Below are 20879 nucleotides of genomic sequence, written 5' to 3' on the forward strand. Positions count from 1 at the left end.
TTGTAATTTTTTTTTTGGTTTTTTTCTTTCTGGCTGTCAAAACAAGTTTTCCTTCATGCAACTATAACAAAAGCTAATATAAGAGACATGAACCCTGAAGTCCCAGATGCCCCAGCCAGACTTTTCATTCCACCTCCGTGTTTCTGCTATTCCCTCATTCATGACGCCGATGAAACTTTTTCCCGACTTTATTCCCAGATTTACATTTCTCATGTCAGACCGAATAAATCAGCAAACAATAAGGAGCAACGTCGAGCCTTAGCAACTCTACAAGCTTCACATCTTTTCCTTATAAGCATCTAAACTGATCATATCATCACTTGTCCTGACTGTTACATCTGACCAGCTCCATTTATGCTCATATCCCTGCTGTTTATTCAGGACTACGCTGCTTTTACCGATACAAAATAGCGAGGTTATTAAAGTGCACGCCTGGTCCATGTAAAGCTCACCAAAGCCTCACGATATGTCTGAAAGAACTTTTATACCTGGAGGGAAATAGTGAGGCATATCCTATAATGCTTTAAGGCAGAATCTGAGGGCTCCAGCAAGCAATGCAAATGTGTTATAATAACAATTATCATCTATTTCTCAGAGAATGTGTGTGTATGGGATAGACTGTGTGATATTGGAAGTGAATTATTTTTTTTTTTTATATATATATATATATATATATATATATATATATATATATATATATATATATATATAATTGCAATTTAAACACAATGATAATCATCATCATTCTAACCTCCAAACATAATTCCCCCAACACCATCTGGAAATGCTTAAATAGCTAAAAGAGAACGTAAAGCAGAACAGTGAACTAGTTTGGTCCATTAATACATATGCAAACACTCTATTTGGACTAAAGTTTGTGGGCACCTGACCATACGATTAGTATGTGCTTAAGTGATATTTAGTCCATTTGCTCTAATAATTACCTCCACTCTTGGGAGAAAACGTTCCACTAGATTTTGGAGTGTGCTTGTGGAGATTTTTGCCACGAGTATGTTAGTTCATTCAGGTACTAATTTAGAGTAAAGAGGCCTGGGGGTGCATTCAGCATTCAAATTCATCTCATAGGTATTTAATTGAGCTTTAAAGCAGGCCATTTAATATCTTGCACCCCTAACCATCTGAAGCACATCTTTATGGTGCTGGATTTGTGCGTGGGGTGGTGTCATGCTGGAACAGGTTTGGGTCTTCTAGTTCAAGTGAAGGGAAAATTGCTTCCAACTTTGAGGTGGAAGCTCAGTGGATAAGATATTGGACTTCAGATTGGAAAGTCACAGGTTCAAATACCACCACTACCAAGCTGCCACTGCTGGGTGTCTGCCAAATGCCATCCTTTGTGGTAACAATTTGGCTGGAAATGTCTGGTGTCCCAGTATTTTTGTTAAGAGTTGTCATTATTCTTTCTTGAACAAAAACATTTTATTTTAAAACTAGACAACTTACAATGATGTTGTTTGCCGTCGCCAAGTTCTTGGTTCTTGCATCATTCTGGTTTAAAGAAATAGCATTACTCTCTCCCCCGTCAGTCACAGTGACACTAGCCAATCATGCCAGTGGAAATATGTGGAAGAGGGCAGACAGCACTGCTCTCTGAATCTGTTACAATGCTGTATATTGCAGCATAAAAAAGTGGTTTGCTTGACATGGCGAATAGCATAGTATGTGTGTGGGAAATGTTGAAATTGAGAAGAGGAAATAAAAACTACATGAGAAAACAAAAACACATTTTGAAAAGCAGTGAGGAGTCATTCAGCTCCAATAAATGCTTTGTTGGGATGTTCTTTGGTATATAGGTTATGCCAGATTTAACACTGGTTATTTTGTACTTTATGTTTAAAATGTGCGTTGTAGTGGGCGTGGCCACACACATCGAGCTTGGTCACATGACCATTACAGGCTGTGTATGTAGGCAGTACCTATGAGCTTAATACCTTTCAAAAAACACTGAAGAGCTTTTTTTCTCTATTGTTGCATGTTTTTTTTAAATCAGCCTTTTAATAGTTCTGTTCTTATGAGACATGAAAGGAAATATTGAACACTGCCGTTTTAATTTATTGTGAAGAAAATGTTCAAAATTATCCATTTTACCCAAACTAATCCAGTCTGTATAAGGCTTATTAGGTGTATTTTTACTTTTCTCAGCAAATTATGCATGGTAAAGGCTTGTCCAAGTGTGTGTGTGTGTGTGTGTGTGTGTGTGTGTGTGTGTGTGTGTGTGTTCGCTTAGTTTTCCCTTTTTTGAACGTCATCTTTCTTTCTCTCTTTGCTTTTTATTCATCTTTCACAATTTTCCACACCTTTAAGCATACCTGCCTCAGAACGACACGTCCCGATCGATTCATCATACTTGCTATGCTTTTGCCATATCCATTCAAGTTCTTCTATAGACTAAAACAAAAAGAGACGGAGCAGTGTGTGAGCACGTGTGTGTGTGTGTGTGTGTGTGTGTGTGTGTGTGTGTGTGTGTGTGTGTGTGTGTGTGTGTGTGTGTGTGTGCATGTGTGTCTATGTGCATAAAATGCGACATAAATTCAATATCAGTGTGTGAGAGCCAAGCAGATTTACATTCATGTTTGAAGCAGTTGAACGCATTGTGTATGTGTGTGTGTGTGTGTGTGTGTGTGTGTGTGTGTGTGTGTGTGTGTGTGTGTGTGTGTGTGTGTGTGTTTGTGTGTGTGTGTGTGTAAAAGATGGGAAAGAGAGAGAGAGAGAGAGAGAGAGACAGAGAAAGAGAGAGAAAGCAAGCAAGCAACAGTATGAGTCTAGACCTCATACTATGATAATGATATGAGGACTAGTAGTTTTCGGCACAACTGGTTCTCATCAGGTGGTTCTCTTGTAGGAATCCTGAGCCACATGCTTCCACAAATAATCTTTTTTAGTTTAATTAAGAAATGTACCTTTCTTTGTCACCCAAATGTACCTAAAATGTTTTACTCCTATTAATTCAAAGGGGTGCCAATATTTGTGCAACATATTTAAGAAAGATATTTTGCAGTTTTTAATGTTTTTTAAACATATTTTCTGCCTCTTTCAGACTCCCATATACACTTCCTGTATAAGCTGAGGCAAGCTTACTGTATATTCTTAACCTATTGCATATACATTTATGTTAATTTGCTTTTAGTTTTCTTTGTGGTTCTTAGTGGAGTTGTTCGATCTAAAATAAGAAAGGAGTGCCTCAGAAAACCTTCATCCAGCTCCCTCAGGCCATCCACGTCATCCTCCCCACAGCTCACAGAATTACTCAGAAATCCCTGCTTAACTTCACTGATTTACAGCTCGTTTAGTGCCTGTTTAAACCAGGTTTCCCTTTACAAGCATGCTCTCATGACTTTTAAAATCAGTGGCATTAAAAAGCAGTAATTTTGTTTAGATTAATGTGAATTTCAAAGCCAAGGATAGAGAAAAGAATGTAGTTACTATGTAGCTATGTAGTTAGTGTACAGTATTGGGACACCTGAAAAAAACTAAAAGTTGGAGACCCACAATTGTATAGAATGTCTTTGGAGCAATGCGGTAGAATGAAATTTTTCATCACTTGAACTTGTGCATGAAGATTTTGAGTGATCTGCTATAGCGAGGTGAACCCAACCCTACTGAACACCTTTGAGATGAATTAGAATGCCGACTGCACCCCAGGCCTCCTCACCTCACCTACATCAGTACCTGACTTTACTAAACACCCTTGTGGCTGAATGAGCACAAATCTCCACATGCCAAAATTTAGTAAAACATCTTCCCAGATGATTGAAGGTTATTATAATAGCAAATGGGGATTAAATGTGGAATTGTATGTTCACAGAGCACATACCAATCTTATGATCAGTTGTCTACAAACTTTAGTTCATATACTGTATTATGTGAACATGAAACAATTTGGTACTTAGGCTTTACTGGTTTTTTTTTTTTATTGCATATTTCCATAGCGGCAACTTAAAATCTCATAAAATAAGTAACTTGTCAAGAAATATAAAACAAAGATTAATGTAAAGACAAATAATCCACCCTCCACCCCCTATACTCAGGGCAATTCAGATATCTGCAAGAATTTGAAAATGCACATTACAGACACCTCCTCTGGAAATTCATGGAGTCTCCCTCATATTGATAGCGGCTTCCTGACTCAAGCAAAATTGTATACAGTATCACAGAAATTCCTCAGAGACAGATCGAGAGACGCCAGAGAATTTCTAATGGAGGGCAGAGCTACTCCCCAGAACTGAGTTTTTCGCTGGTGTTATTAACAGCAATTAGTAATGCCTGTGTCACTCTTTGTAAATAAGTACATAATACGAAAGATTGGTCTTTGAAATAATTAGTTTAAATCAGATTATCTGTCAGGGAACCACTAGCCACTCCTCCCCCTGCACTCAGCACACTTGCAGCCCCTTGCCTTTATACTAATCACCTTCACCTGTCTCCAATCTACGCTTTTCTTTATAAGGCCTCCGTTCTCACTCACACACCGTCCAATCTACAGTTCATATTTGCGATCTTCCCTGGAAACCCTGTTTTGGATTGTACCTGTTTCCCGGTTTGTGCTTCTACCTAAGCTTCTGTCTGTGTACTACGGCAAATAAAACGTACTGACTGTATTCTGGTCTCTGACTCCTGATCCGATCTTTTGTCCAATAGCTGAAAGAACTTGTAATCGGATGACAATCAGTCTTGGGGGGTATGTCACATTATAATTGTTCTATGTCCTGATCTTCTGACCTTGCTAAAATCCATATAAATTATTCAGTATACTAGTATCAGTGTTGCTTTTCCTGATATTCTTCTTGCTTTTTACAGAAATCTGAACTGGCATAATTTTTTTTAATAGCATATTACACTTATAAACCAAAGCTCTTTTCTCTATACAATTTTTTCTTGGGAGAATCTCAAGATGAAGCAAAGTTATGGTTACCACTCCGAAGATGATTATACTTTCCAACACCAGTAGATTTTTGATCTGTTGTTCTTCTTTACTCATTACTATTTTATTACCTGTTACATTTAATACAAAGTCTTAATATATTAACTGTCTGCTACAATGGCTCAGGATCACAGATTGCATTTAATCGACTATCACTGCACACCTAAACAATTAAAGAAATGTAATTAATGAATTTTCGATATCACCTAGATGAGAATGGGTTCTCTTTTGAGTCCGGGTTCTCTTAAGTTCTTTTCCTCATGCTATCTCAGTGAGTTTTTCCTTTGCCACAGTGGCCACTGGCTCACTCATTAGGGATAAACTTACAATTCTACACTTGTTTGTACAACTTTTTAGCTGCTTCATCTCCGTAAGGCTGCTTCGAGACAGCGTTCATTGGTAAAAGCGCTATACAAATCAAATTAAATTGAATACATTGAACATCCCATTTCACATTTAGTGCATTTTCTTATCCGTTATAATAACCTACACTCATCTGGGATGATGTTGCCTAGATTTTAAAGTGTGGTTTTGAAATTTTAAACAGCCACTTGCATAATTATACAATGAAACTGGTGGTTCATTTGCTGTCTAATCTTAGAAAGAAATGTCCACTCGGGAGGCATTTGCACACATGGAAAATAATACGATACAAACTAGAGTAAAATATTCCGATATTGCAGACAATCTAGTAGTCTGCCCCATGTTGAGGGGTGGGACAGAGTGGGGCAGGATGGGGTTGTTTTGCAATGAGTGTTTGTCCATTTGTATAACTTTGTAAGGAGAGAACACGAGTCAGACTCCCAATTACTGTAAAGTTTGTTGATTTTGAAAAGCCAAAATATTGGATGAAGCTACCGACTGATTATGTACTGATTATGCTTAAGCAGTTATTTTACATTACAAAGAAATCCAATTTGAAAAATAAGATTAAAAAATCTAGAAATGAGGCAGATTTTAAATATTTTACATGTTGAGCATTTCAACAAAATCATTAACATTTTTTTTTTTTAATAAAAAAAATATAATTGAGTGTAACGTAACCTCTGTGATGTTTGTTTTGAATGAATTCATTTGAAATTGTTGGAAAATTCTGGAATGAATAATAATCCAGTTTGGGACATGTTCAATTCTCAGCCGTACTCAGTACCCAGCCTTATTTCTTTACTTTTTACTTTACTTTTTCTTACATTCATCTTTCCTAAATTTCCACCTGTTTTTTTTACACTTTCCTTCTGTTCCGTTCTTTTCTTCATCTCCTTTAAATATTTTTCTTAACTTTAAGTATTCATCTTCTTAATTTTAACTTTAGTTCATCTTCTTTGCCTCCATGCTGCTATCATTCTTTCCTCTTCCGAAATAATTTCGATTACTTCCCTTGTTCCTTCACCTACTTCCTTCCTTCTTTCATCTTACATTCCTTTTATCTGATCCAAGTTCCTCATTTTTAATTGTTTCACCTTCCATCCTTCCCTCCTTCCTTCAGCACTTCTTTCTCTTAATTCTCTTTTTTTACTTCTTATACCTTTTTATTTCGTTCCTTTTTATTCACCTTTACTTCGTTAACCTCCTAAAGCTCAGTCGCTGATTCATTCACTGAAAGATGTGAAACTTTTACTTGCGTTCATTTATTTGTTTGTTTGTTCGTTTGTATGTTTGTCTTCTTGCAGGCTTACTTTTCATGTTTAACTCCAGGAAACAGAATATACATATCATATATACACGGCTAGAATTCCAGACATAATTGTGGAATTAGGGGGAAAAATAAACAAGGCCCTCTCTTTAATGGAACGGCTGAACTGTGGAAATGATGTATAGCAGCTTTTTCATCTTCTCCTTCTTGTTCTCAGGACGTCTCCGTGTTTATCGATGTTACTCTCTTTTGCGGTTTCTCCGCTCTGCTTTCAGAAAGGGAAAAAAGTGTTCCCCTTATCTTGAAAATAAGCGATTATGTCCTACAAAGAAAAATACACTAAAAATTGAAGAATACTCTGTGAAGAGTAGAAACCGCATAAGGACAGGGATAGTGTGCACCCATCTCTGTGTGTGTGTGTGTGTGTGTGTGTGTGTGTGTGTGTGTGTGTGTGTGTGTGTGTGTGTGTGTGTGTGTGTGTGTGTGTGTGTGTGTGTGAGGTATGCACTCTGATGACCCATTCTGATAGCTGTGTCTTTTGGTGAATTCCAACATTAATGAGTTTCCTTTGAAAAAAATAAGAAAACATGCCTCACGCAAAGGCTTAACTGCCCTTCTGCACACACACATACTGCACACACACTATTTACAGGCGTTTGAGGAAAGTTAAGGAAGGCACAGGGATTATTTAAGAGGATGATGATGAGGAGGATTTAGAAGGATGATGATGAGGATGTGTATTATCTCAGCTCTGTTAAAAACAAGGGGCTTCAGGGTAATTCTTCCTCCAGCAGAACCAGAAAGGTGTAAATCACTCAGTGCTTCTATATAAGGACAGATCAGTGTCTCGACTAATCCCTGGAGTGACAACGATTTGTGTGTGTGTGTGTGTGTGTGTGTGTGTGTGTGTGTGTGTGTGTGTGTGTGTGTGTGTGTGTGTGTGTGTGTGTGTGTGTGTGTGTGTGTGTGTTTTGCTTGGGTCATTGCCTAATTCTGTCTCCAGAATTTATAAGTTTTGCTCTGACATCTGGATCCTGAAGCTTTTCATTTTCTACTGGAATGTTGCTGCTTAACCTTTAGGGTGCAATTTGGATGCAAAGTCTGTGATGGTGAGCTGCAGTTCCATCCTGACCTCCACTGTATTAGTAATTTCTTTCTTTCTTTCTTTCTTTCTTTCTTTCTTTCTTTCTTTCTTTCTTTCTTTCTTTCTTTCTTTCTTTCTTTCTTTCTTTCTTTCTTTCTTTCTTTCTTTCTTTCCTGTTATTCCATTTCCTTCACCCACTGCTTCCCTCCATTTTTCTTCTACTCATTCATTTCCTTTACTTACTTCACCTCCACCTTTCATTTTTCAAATCTTTCATCTGAATCATTTCTTTCACCTTCAAATGTGTTATCTCGTTCCTTCCCTCCTTCCTTTACTCTTTCCTTCTTTTCTTTCTGTCAGACTTTTCTCAGATTTTGTTTCTCTTTACTTCCTTTACCTTTTTAAATTTTTTTGACTTAATTTACTTCCTTTTCTTCTTTCACTTTTACCTCCCAAATCTTCCTCATTGGGAATCCTCCCTTCCTACCTACTTCCTTCCTTCCTTCCTTCCTTCCTTCCTTCCTTTCTCCTTTCCTTCCTTCCTTCCTTCCTTCCTTCCTTCCTTCCTTCCTTCCTTCCTTCCTTCCTTCCTTCCTTCTTTTGCCATTTATGTACATTGTTTGCTTCCCTTCCTCCCATAATTCCCCTCCTTTACTTCCTTCTTACATTTCTTCTAGATTCATTTTCTTTTCTATTATCTATTACACCTAAAACTTTTTTTTTTTTTTGTAGTTTCTTTGAATTCTTACCCTTCACTTTCTTCACGTATTGTACTAGTGTGTGTGCGTGTGTGCAAGTGTGCGTGGATAACCTATATTATTATTACTATCATTACTTTTTCCCCCCCTCATGAGTTGAGGCTTCTCCACTAATTCCATTTCCTAAATTTAGGCAGGTATGAACGAGGGAGGAAAAAATAAAACATTTTGGTGTTTCAAATCCTACACCATGCACTTCACACACACGCATTCTCAAACGTCTCATTCCTCTGTTTCCAAAACCCAAATCTTCTCGACAGCTGACACGATTTAATGCCAGCACCCTCTTATCGATGGAAATAGGATTCCTGCTGCTCCATTTTTTTTTTTTCAGAGTTTTTTTTTGGTAGTCAACTCCTAAGTTTATTTAAGAAAGTGAGGCTATCTTGTTGCATGTGATAAAGGGGTTGGCTGCAGTAAAACAGAGCTGGCACCGCTGTTGCGCTTTCTACTTCTAGGCGATTGCACTGTCACTCCAGACGAGCCTCACTAACCACTGGGGACCTATTCCCTGTAAAATCCGCTCTCTGGAGACGTTTGTGTCAGAAATGTATCTGAAAAGCCTAGCGGCTGTAAATGGGGAAAAAAAAAAAGTTGGCAGAAGTGACTTTTGCCAGAGAGAATTATAAACAAGGATTTTTATCTAAAGTTTGCTTATTTTAAAGCTTTTATTTTCAATTTCAGACATTAGTTTTTTGAATAAAATATTAATTAGACTAAAGTAGACTTTGTGTGTGTGTGTGTGTGTGTGTGTGTGTGTGTGTGTGTGTGTGTGTGTGTGTGTGCGTGTGCATTCACAGGCTCCAGGACAGCATGCACTTACGGCCTCAGGTGGTGATGACTTCCTGCACACACACAGCTGTACGGTCAGTGATGCTGTTTCTCCACACACACTACTGCAACTTAGTTATTTATTATTACTATAGTACAATATATGGACAAAAGTATTGGGACACTTGACTTGTCCAACCGTATTTGTTTCTTGAAATCATATTATTGTATAGGACTTTGTAGAATTACTTTTTCCCTTCATTTGAACTGCGAGACTCAACCTTTTTGCTGAATTAACAAAAATGTATATTTTAATTTACACTTACGGCATTAAGCAGATGCTTTTATTGAGAGGTTAATAGTGGCAAATATCGGCAAATATCCATACCGATAGTTTTCCCTGTTTCCATTCCGCTGTCATTAAAAGAGCGGCCTCTAGAGGCGAATCACTGACACCATGTGCTGTTTGTATATTTACACCTGAGACTACGCACTGCACATAATGCACTATATTTTTTATTTAGAATTTATTAACAATATAATTACATTAATTAAAAAAATTTATACGTTTTTATTTTATTTTTATTATTATTTAACCTCTTGACTTAACTAGAGCGACGTACAAAAGTGCTTTGAACTCTCTATAAATTAATAAATAAACACTGAATTTGCTAGGCTGCAAAGCTGACTCCTCCCAACAGAGGAGTTTTCAACCTAGCAAATCCAGTGTTGATTTGCTTATCTGTGCCAGAACAGATAATAGTCTCAGTATACAGTATGTCTACCTCATACCCTGAAAGATGATGGTTGGATTAGTCGAGCAATGATAGATCTCCACAAGAACACTCCAAAATCTAGTGGAACATCTTCTCAGAAGTGTAGAGCTTTTACAGCAAATCTGGCCTAAATGTGGAATGGGATTTTTAGAAAGCACATATCAATCTTATGGTCAGTTGTCCACAAACTTTTGTCCATATAATGTACTTTTGATGTTTAGTACCACAAAATATACACTTCTTTACACTGCACACTTTTGAGATTATGCTCCTACTTGACATTTAGTATACTTAATTATTGTATGCAAGTTATTAAGTAGTTGAAAAGACGGTTTTAGGCTCATGATCATTTAAATAGATAATAATCTGTGTTTGACTCATTATTTTATTATTAGATTAGTGTGCTAACAGTTACATTGGAGTCTTTTCACATAAACTGAGTTGAATAAGCAAAGAGTTTTGTGACAAAAATGATAATAGGAATATTATAGCTATTTGGAAATTTGAATACTTTTGTACTTTTTAGATCCTCCAATAATCATGCATTTAAGAAATTCAGCCTGGATATAATATTCACACATTGACATTTCTCATTGAGTGACCCGAATGTCCGTGACTGGCGTAGTTAGGCTCTCTAAACTCGAAGTATCAAAAATATCCTTCATGTTAATAGTGTTATAGGTTTGTCCTGTCCAATCACACAATTTTGCTGGAAGTAAAGCACCACCCACAGAGACCTAGGTCCCTGAGGGAACCAGACGCTGTGTCAACAACTCTTTGGGAACGCTTCTGCATTTCTGCTCTCTGAATCCAACAGAAAAGCCTGACACCTTGATCACCGGCGGGATGGAGTTACGACTAGGAAGCTATAAAAGCACATGCCGCAGAGACGGCGCTAGCTTTGAAAGTGAAGGAAACATTTGCAGGGATGCAGGAAGTGTGGCCTGGAGACACAGCATCTTGTTTCCTCAGGGATCCAGGGTTACATATGTAACCTAGAGACATTCCCTTTTAGGAACTCAAGCTGCATCAACAATGCTTTGGGAACGAGTGTCCAATACCGCCATACTGACCAATCCCTGCCTAGTGTGGATGGGCACAGCTAGGACAAAGGCGACCAGCCCAGGGCGTTGCAAATGTCTTGGAGCGATACCCCAGAGGACAAGGCCTTATAGGCCGCCACACCCCGGGTTGATCCCTGAGCTCTGATCCCGAAAGGAGCGGTGAGACCAGAGGACTCATAAGAGGAGTGGATAAAATGCACAGTCCACCTACTGAGGGTCTGCTTATTGGCAGGTAAACCTCTTTTTAAAGAAATTCCAGCACTGGGCCAACCGGGCAGTTAACTGGGTTTAAGTGGTGACCTAAGCACCATGTAGTAAACAGGTGCCACTTTACAGTATTTGACCACCTTGTGGAGAAAGCTCTGGATTGAAGAATGTTCTCTCTAGGACCTCAGACGAGAGACCAGTGGCTAAGAGCTGTGCCACCTCAGGGGCCACAGCTACAGCCTCCACAGCTCAAGGCGAGGGTGAAGCAAAGCACCCTGTGCCAAGGGAGAGAGGGCCCCTTCTGGAAGGAATCTCCCAAGGAGGGTGTTCCAGAAGGTTTACCAGGAGTAGCACCACATTAGATGCAGCTGCCATCAGACCCAGCAGTCTTTGAAACTGCTTCACAGTGAGTAGCTGGTCTTCTCTCACTCTCTTGACAGCCTTGAGGATAGAGTTGACTTGTGTAGAAGACAGCTGTACCGCATAACAGTCGAATCCCACACTACCTCTATGTGGTTTTCTGCACCAGAGAAAGTACACTTTTCTTGGTGTTCAGTTTTATCCCTAATTCCTTTATATGGGTGAGATTAAAATCTTAATGCCGGGTCACCAGGTGCTCTGATCGAGCTTATATCAACCAGTTGTCGATATAGTTAAGTAATCGGATGCCCCGGAGTCTCATTAGAGAGTGGTTCAACTGACGTAGAGCTGAAAAAATTATCAGAGCCTGCCCGGGCCCCACCCGAGTGGGACACACCCCATTGAACCGTGCCAGACGAAACCTGATCTGAATCATATAGCCTCTCTTTACAGTGCCCAGGACCCACTGAGACGTTTTCAGGCTGCCAGATAGTCTCTAAAGGGAATCAGTCTCTCAAGACTGACCTCTGGTGTGCCTAGAGCCGGGTCTATCCCTGGTGCAGGTCTAGGGGCCTCCTAAAAGACAACGGGCCCCCAATTCACTAAACTCTTGGGCGGAGGTACACACTGAAGATGGCTGTGCCCTGAAGCACCTCTTTATTGCAGTGTTAACGAGACGATGCAGTGAGGGTGCCGTAGAGGGGCAGGCCAAGCTTAGACCCTTTAAAAAATCCTGTCTGTTAGCTTTTCTATTAAAGAGGATCCGTCAGTTCTTTAAACCTCGGCCTGGAGCACCGCCCATGGTCCATAGTTTCTGGGGGAGAGCGAGTGGTGACACTCCATCTCTGAATTTCACAATGGGGCTGGGTTGGGGTTGGGGCTGCGCCCATCAAGCAGCTCCATGAGAGCAGCAAAATATAACCGCTGGAATGGTGCCGACTATTTCTTAGCCTCCTGGTATTTCTCAACGACCATATTCATGGCGTCAGTAAACAGGTGGCACCACAGGGGCATTCATCAGAATGGCTCTATGCCTGTCAGATTGAACCAGAGGTGTCTCTGTGTAAAGACCAGGGCAGACATAGACCAGCCAATGGCCCTAGTGGTCTATTCTATGGCCCTCAGAGCCAGGTTTGTTGCATGACACATTTCTTAAATGCCATCACTGCCCGTAGGCATTCACTCGTCAAGCTCTCACAGCAGGTCAGCCTAATAGGCCTGTAACACATTCATGGTGTGCAGGCAACCAGCGGCCTGACCTGTCGCCGTATAAGCCTTACGGCGACAAGCCTCTTAGAACTACCTCGGCTTTGGTGGGCAGAACTGGTGCCTTAAGGGATGATGCAGCACCCGGGGAGAGATAGCCAGCCAGCGTTTCTTGAACCTAGGGCATTGTTCCACAACCACACTCTTTTAGCCCTACTACATTAGCATAGCGAGAAACGTTGGAGAAATCTGTCACCTCACTGTGCAGATCTGGGAAAAAAAAGCAGAACCAGCGTCCCCAGGTTTAGGGAATGTTGTTTCTACATATCCAGCTTGGCTACAGCCTGAGTCACTACCTCCAACAGCTCCTCGAACTGAACTGGCTGTGGGGGCATATCCTTTATCGGATTGCTGGTGTCCATACACTCCCCCTCCTCGGAGGAAGAGAAGTGAAGCGCAGTGCTCTCTGCACAAGGAGAAGAAATCGCTAAAAGGCATCCTTTCGAAGCCTGAGAGAAAGCGCTGAATCTTTTTTACGAGCCCAAAGACATGAATTTTCCGCTTAGCCTTAGCAAAAGTGGGGTCAGAACCATGAGGAGCGGGAGCCCCCTCTTCGAAGAGCACTCTCCTGGAGCTAAGCATCTATAAAGGGGTGGGGGGGTGTCAAGGAGGAACACACAGCCTGAAAGCCTGCTTGCCTTTATACTGCCTTTCTTTTTTCATTCTGTTATTTTATTTTAATTTTTATTACCGACTTACCAATACTTATCTGTGGCAAAAACAGACCCATACAGAGCGCTTCTTGAACAAACAAAAGCTAGCGCTCTCTCCATTGCATGTGGTTTTATAGCTTCCTGGTCGTGACGTCACTCCACCGGTGATGACGTGCTTTTTTGTTGGACCAAATACACACGTGATTCAGAGAGCGGAAACCTGCAACCATTTCCAAATCATTGTTGATGCAGTTTGAGTTCCCAAAAGGGAACAACAATTAACTTCTGCATTCATTAAAGCTGACTTATCACTAATGGTAATATGGAAGCAGTTCTTTATGGTACGAGAATCTGATTTGTCTGTGTGTGTGTGTGTGTGTGTGTGTGTGTGTGTGTGTGTGTGTGTGTGTGTGTGTGTGTGTGTGTGTGTGTGTGTGTGTGTGTGTGTGTGTGTGTGTGTATGGGTTTGTGTATGTGTGTGTTCCAAAGTTGAGATCTGGATGCAAGCATGACAGAAAGGCTGAAGTGGCTTTGGCTTTGAGATTAAAGAACTCATTAAGGAGCTTTTATACCGAGAAGCACTTTAACCTCCTGTGTTTTTTTTTCTGGGTGTCATTTAAGATGGCTATCAAACCAGAAAGAAGCACATTTGTCACAGTATCCCCGCTGTTTTACAGCTTCCTGGTTTTCCCTCTACTCCATCTCCATCAATCATATCCATCAATCATTGTTTTCACATCTACCTGATAGTGGTGCAGCAAATCATTGAGTCGACGAGAGGCACCCGGGATGTCATTTCATCTTTCCTTGATTAAATTCCGATAAAACAGAATACATTTGAAGGCAGTCATGAATACATAAATTTTTTTTTTTTTGCTGTAGGAAACATTTTTGTGCAGGAACTTGCGATTTGTTGATACCACTGTGATCTTAAGGTGTGCATGCAATTTGAGTATATAGTGGTGTGAGAAAGTGTTTGCCCCCTTCATGATTTCTCATTTTCTGCATGTTTAACACACTTTAATGTTTCAGATCATCAAACTACTTTAAATATTAGTTAAAGATAACACAAGTGAACACAACATACAGTTTTTAAATGTAGGTTTTTAGTATTGTGGAAATACAAAATTCAAAACTGTAAAAGTGTTTGAAAAAAAAAGTGTCAGAGCTGAAGATGTTGAGGTTTTCGCTGGGAGTGACTAGGATGGACAGGATTAGAAATGAGTTTATTAGCTGGACAGCACATGTAGGACATTTTGGGGACAAAGTGAGAGAGGCCCGATAAAGATGGTTTGGACATGTGCAGTGGTGGGACATGGGGTATATCAGTAGGAGAATGCTGAGGATGGAGCCACCAGGAAGGAGGAAAAGGGGAAGGCCAAGGAGGAGGTTCATGGATGTGGTGAAGGAAGACATGCAGGTAGCTGGTTTGAAAGAGGCAGATGTAGAGGACAGAGTAGTATGGAGACGGATGATCCACTGTGGTGACCCCTAATGGGAGCAGAAAGAAGAAGATGACAAAGAAGAAGAAGAAGAATTTCCCTCTAGGATTAATAAAGTATTCTAATTCTGATAATGACACTATAAAAAATTTAAACAAAGATTCGTTATACTCCACCCCCAGGATCATAAATGGCTCTAAAATGGCAGACTTAAGGTACATCCAAACACAAACATGCAAACATTAAAAAAAAATGTTTGTCCTTATATAGGTATCAGTGTGTTACGTAGCCTTCCAGGTTATTTATACCTGGAATGTTTAATGTGTAAAATTTAAAAGAAAGAAAAAAATCACCTATTAAATGTTTAAAAGAAGGATCTCCTCTTAAATACACAATATATGAATATCCATTTTTAGTTCAGCAAGGTGCTTTACAAAATTTTTGCAATTCTTTTTTCACACATCCCAGCGATGTTAGGAAGCTGGGGTCAAAGGGCAGGATCAACCATGATACAGTGCCCCTAGAGTACTGAGGGTTAAGGGCTTTGCTGAGGGGCTCCAAGAGTGGCCGCTTGATGATACCGGTGCTTGAACACTCAACCCTCCGATCAGCAATTTATCACTCCGGGTTACTGATAGCAAAGTCATTCCTCCTGGTGCATTAAATATTAATCTTTATATAAAGTAGGTATCAAGTCTACAAATGTCATTATAGGTGTTGTATGTCGTTCCTTTAACGCAGGTAGGTTTATTTTCATATTTTCTCACCTCCTTCTTTGCATTCTGGTAAAGAATAAGGGAGGAAAAAAACATAATTTTCAAAACATCCTTGTTTCGGGCACATTGTTTAACAGTCATCAGAAAAATCAAAAATTTCTGACTCAACAGATTCATCTGGCTTTGTTTCATCAACTGATACAATAAATATATATATATATATATATATATATATATATATATATATATATATATATAATTTGTAGCAAAGAGTATTTTCTGGATGTTTTGTCTCTCTTATTCTTTCTAAAGATTACTTTCTCTCACGTCTCATACCTCAATATCTCTCCACTTACTTCAACTCTTTTGCTTTCTGCTTTTTCTTTTCCAATCTTTTTTTTTTTTTATATATATATATATATATATATATAACCTGAGCTGTCTGTCACTCACAAAGGCAGGTTTGTTCTTCCACTTTCCTTAAAGTGTCATTTCTCTCACTTGCTATCTCTGATGCATGACTCCGTCTGTGATTGAATGGCAGCTGTTTTTTCCTCCTCTGTAAAATGAGTGTGAACGATGCAGCTATAGGCTTTTTTGGGATCATTGTAAAAATTGGACGTCCGGATTTAACACTTTGAAAAAAAAGTTTAAAACAGATCCAAGAGAGAGCGGTACATGCTAGGAGACACCAGACAGTCGTGAATGAAGGACAGATTCCCAGTAAAGGAGAAGCGTGACGGCAAAATCGAGCACTGCTTTAATTGGGACCTTGTTTAAGCTGCAGCGAGTTGTTTGTGCCAGTAAAAGTGAAATGCTATAGAGTAAGAGTGTGTAAATGACTCGTTACAATCAACCAAATCCTGCATGCTTTGTGACTTATTTACATGTTCCTGCTCTCTGGTAATTTGTTTTGCTTTAACCAGTGAGTCGTGACCAATGCTGCGGATCGTCTCTGAACATCATGTTGTGATTCTACAATGCAAGCTCTTAATTCTGGACTCCATTTTATGAAGCAGATAATCCTCATGTAGCATTTTTATGTCTGGAGGCTTTACGCTGTAGACATGTTCACACTAATAGAAAAAATAATTCCCGGCAGTAATGATAAAGATCCAGGGAATCAGTTCCATCTGTCTCTAGAGATGCTCACTGTTCCCCTCCATCGCACAGCGCTGAGAATGAATCACGCCTGACGGCACGAGAACAACGTGTGCCTGATGTGTCCCTGATGCTAAAATTTATTTCAAGTGTAGTGTCCGTACCGGATCTAGTAACAGACTGTGTACTATTCGGCAGAAAGAATCACGTCTGTTACTCATATATGGTGTTGAAACAGGATCGTAATAGAGGGCGGTGACACTTTGGTTCTGATTTATGCATATTCCCACAGCTATGATTGGTCAAAAACAATCCTCACTGTTCCAGGAACAGACGTCTGTGTTAAAAGACCAAAACGTCTCAGATAAAAGAGGTCACAGTAAAATTCTTTTAATGTTAACAGCTGAACTACTGTATGTAGAATATGTGCTTTAAAGCAGGAAACAAACACATGCGGTGTTCTTGTTGCGGTGATGACAATATATGCTACTTCATATTGACCCCATCTTAAGCTATTTACCTTTAATCACATTTTCATTTTCAGCATTTGGCAGACTTAGAATTATTTCATTCATGCAGCTGAGCAGTTGATTGTTAAGGGCCTTGCTTAAGGGCCCTGCAATTTTAGCTTAGTGGTGCTGGGATATGAACTCAATCTTCTAATCAGAAGTCCAACATCTTAACCATTGAGCTACCCCATTCCATATATAAATAATACGTTTGTGTGGTTTATTCGTTTTAAGTATTCACATTTTCTTTTATCACCTGGTGGTTATTTTTCCTGTTGCAGAACCTCATTAAAACAAGTTCCTTTCATTGCTTGTTACAGCATCTATAATCAGTCGTTTTAATTATCTCTTTTAAGGTTAACAATCTATAAAAAAATTATTAATAGAGGAACTAGGAAATGCAAACACACCAAACATAGCAGATATGTACACTACTTTTTCATCTCAAACAGCAACATCCTGTTCTAAAAAGCCAGCAACTGTCTCTTATGCTTCCTTCTAAAGATGGACAAAGATGAAAATGATCAAGCCGTAAATTAGAAGTTATTAACTGATTGGTTTGTTGCTTTTTCTCATGCCATAGATAATTTATCACCTCATAATCTAGCTAATGTGAAGTTAGGGTTTGGATAAAAAGGAATTATTAACAGAAATTAATCTATGTTCCATTTCCTGTTTTGTATTTATGCATCTTTGTGATAATTAAATCGAGTCAGATCGTTAAGCAAATTAGAATATTACACAAAGATACCCCAAGTAAATACAAAATACAGTTTTTAACTGATGATTTATTGTATATAGGGAAAAAAAGGTGTCCCCACTTTGCTAAATCATGAATGAACATAACCACATTTTTGGAAAGCTGACTCAGATTTCACTTACCACACTCAGACCTGACTACTGCCAGCCAGAACTGTTGGATCAAAAAATGTGTTAAATAGAGCCTGTCTGACAAAGTGAAGCAAGCAAAAACATCTCAGAAAGCAAAACACGATTCTGCAATCTAAAGAAATTCAAGAGCAGATGAGAAAAAAAAGTAACTGACAGTCTGGAAAGGGTTACAGGGTTTATTTTAAAGGCTTTGTGATTTTAGCAAAGCATGGTGAGAGCCATTATCCTCAAATGGAGAAAACTTGGAACAGTGGTGACCCTTCTCAGGAGTGGCCAGTCTACTAAAATTACTCCAAGAGCACAATGATGCCTCACCCAGAGCTCATAAAAGAACCCAGAACAACATCTAAAGAACTGCAGGCTTTACTTGCTTCAGTTAAGATCAGTGTTCATGATTTGACAATAGAAAAGAGACTTGGCCAATTAAATGTACTTCAAATGATAGAAGTATCCAGTTAGTGAACGCAGCTTTGACAGTTTTTGATGAAAGGTAACTGGCTGGATGGCAAGACTTTGTAAAGTAAGTACAGTCCATTTGTTTTGTCGAAGTATATATACAATCATGTGAAAAGATTAGGACACCCCCATTAAATATTCTTTGGATACTCTTTCTATTATGTTTTTATACAAGATTTGTTAATTAGAAATGTATTTTCCTAGTTTAATAACATGAAACATAAAAAAACGGGGTGGCATTTTGAGGGTTGGAACGGATTAATGCCATTTTAAGTATTTTCAATGGGGAAAATGGAGTTGATGTGCGAGCAAATTGAGATACGAGCTAGGCCACAGAACGAATTAAACTCGGTCAAGGCACCACTGTATTATCAAAAATGCATATTCTAACTAAGGGCACCCAAGCCCCTAATAGCTAGTGTTACCCCTTTGGTTGAAATAACTTAAGTGAAACGCTTCTTGTAGCCATCTTCCAGTGTCTGACATTGGTCTGAGGAAATTTTGCCCCACTCCTCAACCGCAGAATTCTTTTCAGCTATAAGATGTTTGAGGGGGTTATTGCATGTACAGCCTATTTTAAGTCACCCCACAGCATCTTATGTGATTAAGATCTGGGCTTTGACTTACTTATTCCATGACTCTCCGTTTCTTAGATTTCAGCCAGTCCTTAGTGGATTTACTGATATGTTTTGGGTCATGGTCATGCTGCAGGGTCCAGTTAGGCTTCAGGTTACATTTTTTACAGATGGTTTTAAATGTTCCTCAAGCACCCTCTGATACATGGTAGAATTTATGATGGATTATATGATAGTGAGCTGTCCAGGTCCTGCTGCAGTAAAGTATCCCCAAACCAGGACACTTCCATCTCCATGTTTCACTGTTGGTATGAGTTTTTTCCTTGTTTATGCCAAACATGTCTACATAATAAGATTTTAGACTCATCTGTACAAAGAACATTATTCCAGAAGTCCTGGTCATTGTCTACATTCTTTCTGGCAAACTTCAGTCTGGCTTTCGTAGAGAGAAAATGTTTTCCTCCTTGTACACCTCTCATGAAAGTTAAACTTGTGTAGTATCTTTCTGATTGTAGAGATAAGCACTTTCACATCAACAATAAAAAGAGCCTGCTGTAGGTCCCATGATGACATTTTAGGCTTTTTGGTGACTACTTTTACAATCTTGCGGTCTGCTCTCGGGGTGAACTTGCTCGAACAGCCAGACCTGAGCATGTTGGCCGTTGTTTCGAATGTCTTCCACTTTTTCGGAGAGTGAAATGGCTGATTTCAAACTCTTTTGAGATCTTTTTAAATCCCTTACCAGACTCATAAACTGCTACAGACTTCTTTCTGAAGGCCTCAGACAGCTCTAATCATGGTGTTCACTCTCAATTTAACAGTCAGGAGCACACTACTAACTAAATGTCTGAAATTTAAATAAGCCTCCCTCAAAAAGCTGATTAAAGATGTTCTAATCATGTGAACCTGATGTGATACACCTCTGTGTGATTTTAGCCATTTTAAGCGGGAATTAATGTGACAATGTCCTAATTTATTCCTCACCAGAAATTGCTTCACAAATTACATTTTACAAAAAGTGTTCAAAAGTATTTTCTTCAGTTTTAATTGTATAGTTATATTACGTCAATCTCCCAGTATTGTTAAAATTGATATTTAATATCCATATTTCCAAAAACACATAGGCTTTCATAGTGTCATAATTTTTCCACAACTGAATATATATATTGAGCAGAAAAATGTTTTCCCTTGCCGTTTGCTCTTTTTAATTATTTTCCACACCACTGAAAATTGCAGCGATAGAAAGTTCTGCACATCCTTACAGTCGACTCGGAAAAGCAGAATGAAAAATAAAGAGAATTTATCTTTTAATTTCATGGCTCTGGCTCTTGGTTCTGCACGCCAATGCTGTCTCTAGTGTCATTTCTATCAAATTCTCATAACTATTTTCATTACACTTTGGACTTTTCCCGCCTACAATAACTAGCTTTCTGAAAGGTGACAGAGATTAGTACCTTTTTTTTTTTTTTTTTTTGCCATAGTGGACTGTAATGCAATGCGGATTCAAATTACAATGACAAGCGGTGCTTTATATGAGAATTATATCGACATTTCCAAAAATAACTAGCTACAGAAGTGTTATTCCGAAAAGGCTCAGGAAGAACCACGGAAAAAAGGTTGGATGGCATCTTAGGCTTATCCAAAGGTTGCTCATCTACCATCAAATCTGTCAGTCAAA

General features: G+C 39.1%; 1 protein-coding gene and 1 long non-coding RNA gene across 5 annotated transcripts in view; one reads left to right on the forward strand and one right to left on the reverse strand.

Annotated features, from left to right (window-relative positions):
* The window catches only part of LOC310727961, a 222422-nt gene that overhangs the window by 177065 nt on the left and 24478 nt on the right, over positions 1 to 20879 (reverse strand). The gene's annotated exons all lie outside the window — the stretch shown is intronic.
* chrm3a (cholinergic receptor, muscarinic 3a) overlaps positions 1 to 20879 on the forward strand; it is a 184547-nt gene that overhangs the window by 32010 nt on the left and 131658 nt on the right. For all 4 annotated transcript variants that reach the window (XM_083544693.1, XM_083544696.1, XM_083544695.1 and 1 more), the window contains exon 2: positions 9215 to 9280. The gene's annotated coding sequence lies outside the window, so the exon portion shown is untranslated. The remainder of the gene's footprint in view (positions 1 to 9214; positions 9281 to 20879) is intronic.

Source organism: Silurus aristotelis, assembly GCF_946808225.1.
Source record: "Silurus aristotelis genome assembly, chromosome: 6".
NCBI classification, from domain to species: Eukaryota; Metazoa; Chordata; class Actinopteri; order Siluriformes; family Siluridae; genus Silurus; species Silurus aristotelis.